Source organism: Phyllostomus hastatus, unplaced genomic scaffold (assembly GCF_019186645.2).
Source record: "Phyllostomus hastatus isolate PE091 unplaced genomic scaffold, TTU_PhHast_1.1 phas_contig_81, whole genome shotgun sequence".
NCBI lineage: Eukaryota > Metazoa > Chordata > Mammalia > Chiroptera > Phyllostomidae > Phyllostomus > Phyllostomus hastatus.
Genome location: NW_025333962.1, coordinates 2,746,993 through 2,755,270, shown reverse-complemented (window position 1 = coordinate 2,755,270; position 8,278 = coordinate 2,746,993). Strand labels below are relative to the sequence as shown.

At 39.4% G+C, this 8,278-nt stretch overlaps 1 pseudogene; it reads right to left on the bottom strand.

The window, feature by feature from the left end:
* Positions 1-319: 319 nt before the first annotated feature.
* LOC123826586 lies at positions 320-647 on the bottom strand (annotated as a pseudogene).
* Between the last annotated feature and the right edge of the window lie 7,631 nt (positions 648-8,278).

The window sequence follows — 8,278 nt, the reverse complement described above, 5'->3', positions numbered from 1 at the left end:
TTGAGTCCTGGTTTCCTTCCCTTCACTGTTGGTTTTCTTTCTTTCTTTCTTTCTTTCTTTCTTTCTTTCTTTCTTTCTTTCTTTCTTTCTTTCTTTCTTTCTCTCTTTAGAATACATTTTATTTACTTATTTGAGAGGGAAGGGAGGGAGAAAAAGATGACAACCACCGATGTGTGAGAGAAACATTCATCAGTTGGCTCCCCTGTGCATCTTGACCAGAGACTGAACCTGCAACCTAAACCATGTCCCCCAACCCACTTTGCCAGAGGGTCCCCAACCGAGCCACACAGTCAGGGTTGTTATTTATTTATCAATAAGTTTAAATCCTTGAGGGGTACAGTATTACAGATTCTGTGTCCAATGGCCTTAGCAGGAAGGTTGCTTTGGAATCTAGCACAAACCATGCCACTGTTTCCATGAGCACAAGTTACCTTTCCCCAGGTGACTCTGGTTTTGTTTGGTTTACCACCAGGAGTCACTGTGTTGTTCTTTGCTTTATACACATAAGCACATCTCTTGCCTAGATAGAATTCAGTTTCATCTCAAGCATAAACACCTTCAATTTTAAGAACTGTGTGTTCCCTCTGGTCCTGGAGACCCCATTTATAGCCAGCAAAAATGGCCTTGGACCATGGCTTTCTAGACATATTTGTTATTGTAGAAGTCCTGTTCCTGGCAGGCTCCACAGGCTTCAAGATGATGAAAAAGCCCTGTATATTTTTCTTTATTTCACTTTGTACAGCCTTCATCTCTTTCTTTATTTTATGGCTGTACTCAATCACTTCTGTGAGCACCTTTATTACCTGTGTTTTGAACTCTGCATCAGATAGGCTGTCTATCTCCTCATCACTTTGTTCTTTTTCTGGAGTTTTGATCTTTTATTTTATTTTGGTCATATTTCTTTGGGTGCACCTGTTATGTGGTAAGGAGTGGAGCCTTAGTTATTTGCCAGGGAAGGGCAACCCTCTTTGCAGTGTTGTGGCACTGTCTGTGGGGAAGGGGTCAGAGAGGTAACAATGCCACTAGCTCTGCTCTAACCCCACTTCTCACTTCCCTCACTTCCTACAAGTGGATTGCTCATTCTAGTGCTGATTCTGAAGTGTTTGAGTTTGTGTATGTTCCAGGATCCCATGGTCATCTTCAACAAACTCTCCTGTGAGGCTGGGAGTTTATCCTACCTTTGAAACTGTCACGGGATTTTACTTCTAGAGATTCTGAGTCTTTAGTTTCCTGGTCAGCCAGCCCCCACCTCACCCATTTGCCACAAGCACATGGGTCCTCTCTGCCTGCCTATCCATCTCCACCCCTCCTACTAGTCTGGATGAATGTTTCTTTAACTCCTGGGTTGTCAGAGTTCCATGCAGTTTGATTTTCTGGCAGTTCTGGATGTTTATCATTTTTTAAATTGGTTGTTATCCTTCTTTTGGTTGTGTGAGGAAGTGAAGAGTTTCTACCTATGTTTCCATCTTTGCTGGAACTCCTAATGTTGAGTTTTGTAAGTACTTTATAAATTTTAGATATTAACCCCTTATCAGATATGTTTCAGCAAATACGTTCTCCCATTCTGTGGGTTGTCTTTTTATTTTGTTGACAATTTCTTTTGCTATGCAAAACCTTTTTAGTCTGATGAAGTCCCATTGTTTATTTTTTCTCTTGTTTTCCTTGCATGGAGAGAGATACCTGATAAAAAAAAATTTCTATGAGCAATGTTGAAGGTTTTGTCGCCTATTGTTTTCTTGTAAGATTTTTATGTTTTGGGGTCTAACATCTAAGTCTTTGATCCATTTTGAATTTATTTCAGTGTGTTGTATAAGAATATGGTCTAGTTTCATTTTTCTGCATGTATTTGTCCAGTCTTCCCAACACCATTTATTGAGTAAACTACCTTTAACCCATTGTATGTGCTTACTTCCTCTCTCAAATATTAATTGAGTATAAAGGTGTGGGTTTATTTCTGGGCCTTCTATTCTATTCCACTGATATATATGTCTGTTTTTATGCCAGTAACAGGCTGTTTTGATTACTATGGCCTTATAGTAGTTATAGTTTGATGTTAGGTAGCATGATTCCTCCAAATTTGTTCTTTTTTAGGATTGCTGTTGCTATGTGGAACCTTTTCTGGTTCTACTTTAGTTTTTGAAATGTTTGTCCTAGTTCTGTGAAATATATCATTGGAATCTTGATTGTAATTGCATTGAACCTATAGATTGCTTTGGGTAGTATGGACATTTTAATGATGTTAATTCAGCCTTTCCACGAACATATGTTTCCACGAGTATATGCTTCAACTTTTCTATATCTTCTTCAGTTTCTTTTTTCAGTGTCTTATAATTTTCTGAGTATAAGTCTTTTACATCCTTGGTTAGGTTTATTCCTCGGTGTTTTTTTTTTTAAGCAATGTGAATGGGATTGTTTTCTAATTCCCCTTTCTGTTAATTCATTATTGGCATATAAAAATGCCACTGATTTCTGAATATTAATTTTGTATCCTGCTACTTTGCTGGGTTCATTTATAAGCTCTTAAGTTCTTGGTAGAATCTTTGGGGTTCTCTATGTACAGTGTTATGTCGTTTACAAATACGGACAGTTTTACTTTTTCCTTTCCCATTTGAATGCCTTTTATTTCTTCTTATTGTCTGATTGCTGTGCCTAGGACTTCCAGTACTATTGAATAACAGAGGTGAAAGTGGACATCCCTGTCTTGTCCCTATCTTAAAGGGAATGCTTGTACTTTTTTCCCATTGAGTATGAGGCCACCAGTGGGTTTGATATATCTGGCCTTTATTATGTTGAGGTATGTTCCCTCTATTCCCACTTTGCTGAGAGTTTTTATCAAAAATGGGTGCTGGATTTTATCAAAAGCTTTTTCTGCATCTATTGATATAATCATGTGATTTTATACTTCATTTTGTTTATGTGGTGAATTACATTTATTGATTTGCAAATGTACTAACCTTGCATTCCCAGAATAAATCCCACTTGATCATGGTATATGACTTGATGCATTGCTGTATTTGGTTTGCTAATATTTTGTTGAGGATTTTAGCATCTATATTTATCAGTTGTATTGGCCTATAGTTTTCTTTCTTTGTATAATTTTCTTCCAAATGTTCTTAGTTGCACTGAAAATTTATATACACTATGTTTTTTGAAATGTGAATAACTCTAATGGCCCAAATAGGCTTTTCATTCCTTTGTTACAAATTATTACCAACTTAGTACCTTAAATCAACACTCACTTTTTATCTCACAGTCATGTGAGTCAGAAGTCAAGGGAGAGCTGATTGGGCTCTCTTCTTAGCTTCTCATAGGCCAAAGTGAAGGCATCAGCTGGACTTTCTCTTTTCTGAAGACTATGTGGAAGACTCATTTCAAAGATGCAGGTTGTGTGTAGAATTTTGTTCCTCATGATTGTAGAACTGAAGTCACTCTTTTCCTAACTATCGGTAGAGATTGCTCTCAGCTCCTGAACCTGCTTCCTGTACATGGCTCCGCCTCCATCTTCAAAGCCAGCAATGGCATGCCAAATCTTTCTCTTGATTTAAATCTATTCTCCTTCTCCTCTTATTATATCCAGAGAACTCTGTTCTTTATAGGGCATGTGTGATTAGTTAGGCACAAACAGAGAGTGTCACTATATTAAAGCCAACTGATGTTACACTTGCAAAATACATTTGGGTCATGTAATGTAACAACCACAGAAGGAACATCCATAATATTCGTAGTCCTTGGAATTTGGATGAGAAATCTTGGCTAGCCACCATAGAATTATGCTGCTCACAAACTTTAAAAACATATTATAATTTCTTGGCATGTTTTTATTTTTCTCTTCTTTAATTATAAGCTTCTCAAAATCAGAAACAATATAGTGCTAATATTTTAACCCTGTAAATACTGCACATATTTTGCCATATTATTTACATTCAATAAATATTTGCTGAATTAGTGAATAAGTAATATAAAAGAAAATGACTCAAAATTATGAGAATTCTACATTATTACTGATTATATATATAAATGATCTTAATTGAAAACCAATTGAGCAACAATAATGATCTAATTTATGCAAAGAAAGGAGAGAAAAATGGAAATATAAATTCTTTTCTGATGCTTATGTGTGTTTGTGTGTGTGCATGCAGAAAGCAAAATTAATAAACTACTTGTATTTATGCATGCTTTTTGTGTGTGCATATACACACATATGCAAAACATTGAACATCAATAGAGGATGTGGCAGAGAGTCCTTGAAGATGGTGGCAAGGTAGGTGGGAGCGGAGCCAAGTTCTCTCTGTGCCCAGCTGGAACACCTAGTCGATCTTCTGAGGAACAGAGTGAACATCCAGTGGAATCCCAGCTTATATGAAGTTTGGAGGCCAAAAATTATAGAGGACATTGAAAAACAGACAGTGAGGAGATTGTATTGGGGTGCTAAGGTCCCTGGGGTCTGCCCAGGGACCTAGGCTGCTTTGGCCCCCCACCTGGCACCTGCCACAGGTTACTTGGAGGAGAGTTAGATCATCAGCTCCAGCCCCTTCCAGAGCAGGGAGGGAAGCCCATCACCAGGAGGGACCTGGATGCTGGAAATCACTGTGGGGAATAGACATAAAATGGGAGACACACAGAGATGGTATACATGCCCTGGGAGAGTGGACACCAGCTAGGTCATTACCAGAGAAGCTGGGGAGCCAGGTGACACCTGGAGAAGAAAGAAGAGTTGGGCTGTGGGAGACCCTGACAGGATAGCCTCCAGTCTGGTTAGATGGGCTGCATGAAAAGCCAAGTTCTTGTTAAGAACAAGAGGCTTAAACAAGAGGCTTTAAAAAAAAAAAGGCTCACAGCCTCTTTGTAGGAACTCTCCAGCAGCGGCTTGCTCACCCTGAGGGTGATTTGAGCTGTGTACTGCACTTGGTTCAGCTACTCCCCTGACAGTGGATTTTCCCATGGGCCTGCACTGGACTCAGGCAGCTTGCCGGGCAGATGATTCACCCACTTGCCCTAAGGCTGATTCAGGCTGATTGCTTGTGCTTGAAATGGGCCACTAGCCTGGTAGTTGAGTCCCACCACTTGCCTGGAGGCTGACTGGTACCACTCTCCCTACCACTGATACTTTTCTGCTCAAGGCACCTCTCTCCCTGAGGATTATTAGAGCCGAGTGCCAAAGCTTGACTCCTGCTGCTGGCCCAGAGGCTGAGTGCCTGATTTGAGTTTCTTGCCCACGCTTGACTTGCACTGTGCACCCACAGGTTGAGTGGCAACATGTGCCCAGCAGCTGACTGGCACTGCTTGCCCAGTGGTGGGCTCCAGGAACAGTGGGCCTGCAAAGAGCAAGAAGGAGGCACATCCCATGGACCTCAGTGCAACTGGTGAATTAAAGGCGCAGGCCTAGTGCAGATGGACAGAGGGGGCCTGGAAGCTCATGGAGGTCCTGGACTGGAGGCTGGCCAACTGTGAATATTGTGACCCAGACCTGGCCCCCATTTCCACAAAACCATAGGAAGGAAGAAAAGCCAAGCCTGGCTCTCCTCTTCCTGTGGCATTCAGGAAGATCACCAGAACTCCCTCAATGGTTTTAAAGTCAACAGGAGGCTTATTTTTTTCCATTTCTCCTTTTTTTTCTTCCCCCAAGTGAAACAATAAGACCCAGAGTTGTAAAAGGTCCAGAGACAGACCCAAAGCGGGAGCACAAGGCTAACCCCAAAACTGAGAAACTGAGATAAATTTAACTTTGCTATCTCATAGAACTGGCATTTTATTGTTTATTTGTATTATTTTTTTCATTTTTACTTATTTTATTTTATTAGTATTTTAAAATTTCTCTGTTTAGTTTTCTTCATTTTATTTCTCTGTTTAATTGCATTATTTGGCTGGTTTTCCTTATTCTCTCTTTCATATTTATTTTACTTTTTCTTCTTTTACTTCACTAGTGTTCCAATAACACACTACTCTTGATTGTGTACTTTTTATTCTTGTTATCCAAATCATATATTTTTGTAATATTATTGTTGCTCCAGTACTATTGTAAATAATTGTTGTTCCATACATTTGTAAATACTACACAGAATGACTCCCTGATCTTAGCCCATTTCACTTTATCCCTGAGCTTTATTATTGAGGTTAACTCTATTCTCTCACACACTACACCTACATTCTATCCTTTACTCTCACTATACCTCTCCATCTAACCTTGCACAAGTGCTCTGTTTTCTGGATTCAACTCACAATCATCCTCCCCTGTAACAAGAATCTTATCTCTCTTTCACCTTTTATAAAAAGCGGCTAGTTGGGTAAAATATTGTGATTAACTCTATACTTATCCAAAGGATCTCCTATCTCTTCTCTAGTTGTTGGTACTTTCAGTCCCATAGAATACTGTCCCACTGTCTTGGCTCCTATGGGAAATCAGGCCTGCATTGTACCTATGCCACTTTGAGACTTGCTTTTGCTAAAACTCACTCACTCTGAATTGAGGCACCAAACATTTACTGCATATCTTTAGTAACTTCCTAAAATCTATACTAAACCTTCCAAGGATGAGTGTAATCAGTTCAACCACTTTTCTCTTTGCATTTGCAAATATCCTCCTTCTGTGAGCAGCATCCTCTCCTTTGTTTTCTGTAAAAGGTAACCACCTAAAGCGAATTTCTGCATAGTAAATGAGGACCATCATGTAATGTGCCCAGAAAAGCAATAAAAGCTTGTCAAGGCAAGGGTCAGGGTGCTCTCGCCTTGAGAGAGTGGTCATGCCGTCTCTTTTTGTCCACAGGACTTCTGTAGTCTGTGTGAATTTGTCATGTCTTATCCACAGTGTTGTGAACTCCACAAGCCTGGGTCCACATCATTAATCCATTTTGCCTACCCCCTGCCACTGACACATAAAAGAATAGGTGGGAGCTGTGAATATCAGTATACCTGCTGGAGGAGAGCAACCACCAGCAAAGAAACCACCAAAAAGTAAAAACCCAGGTACAACAAGAGAGCCCACACAAACAGAAGAAAAGACAAACCTAGAGCATCCAGACAAGATCAAAGGGACCACATCACTGAATGCCATAGAATTCCTACCATGGAAGTTCACCCTAGAAAGGCAGCTAGCAAGGCAAAACATCAGGAAGCACAGAAACAAATAAAAAGAGTCCCCTAAAATGGGGAGACAAAAAGAACATGCAATCAAAAGGAATGGAGAACTCCCCACTAAAAGAGCTAAATGAAATGGAGGTGAGCAAACTATCAGATATAGAATTCAAAATAATGCTTATAAGGATGCTCAAGGAACTCACAGACAATTACAAAGAAATCAGTGAGAACTACAACAGTATGAAAAAGGAAATAGAAACTATAAATAAAAAAAAACAAGAAGAAATGAACAATAAAATTTTGGAAATAAAAAACATGCTAGAAGGAATTACAAGCAGGCTGGATGAAGAAGAAGGGTGAATTAGTGAGCAGGAAGACAAGGTAAAAAGAAACACCCAGGTAGAGGAGGTGCACAAAAAAAAAAAAAAACTAAAAAAATATGAAGATAGCTTAAGGGAACTCCAGGATAACATGAAATACAGCAACATTCAAATCATAGGAATGCCACAAGGAGAAAAAAAACGAACAAGTGATAGAAACCCTGTCTACAAAAAATAATGACAGACACCTTTCCGACCTGGAGGGGGACAAACCATGCCAGTTCAAGAAGCACAGAGAGTCTCAATCAAGATGAACCCAAAGAGGCCAACTCCAAGACATATCATAATTAAACTGCCAACTATTAAAGATAAAGATAGGATCTTAAAAGCAGCAAAGGAGAAACAAGAGGTAAACTACAAAGGGGCTGCAGAAAGGATAGCAGATGATTTCTCAACAGAAACAATCTGGTCCAGGAGAGAATGGCAAGAGATATACCAAGTAATGAAAAACAAATGCCTGCAACCAGGATTACTCTACCCAGCAAGTCTCTCAATTAAAATGGAAGGTGAAATAAGGATTTTCCCAAACAAAAGAAGACTGAAAGAATACATCTCCACCACACCAGCGCTACAACATTTACTAAAGGGACTACTGTAAGAAGAGAAAGGAAAGGAGGGAAATAGAGAGGAACACAGGTACAAAGAGGGGAAAATGAATAAATACCTATCAATAATAACCTTAAATGTTAATGGATTAAATGCTCCAATCAAAAGATATACAGTAGCTGAATGGATGAGAAAACATGACCCACATATGCTGCCTACAAGAGACCCACCTCAGAACAAAAGACCTACACAGACTGAAACTGAAGGGTTAGAAAAAA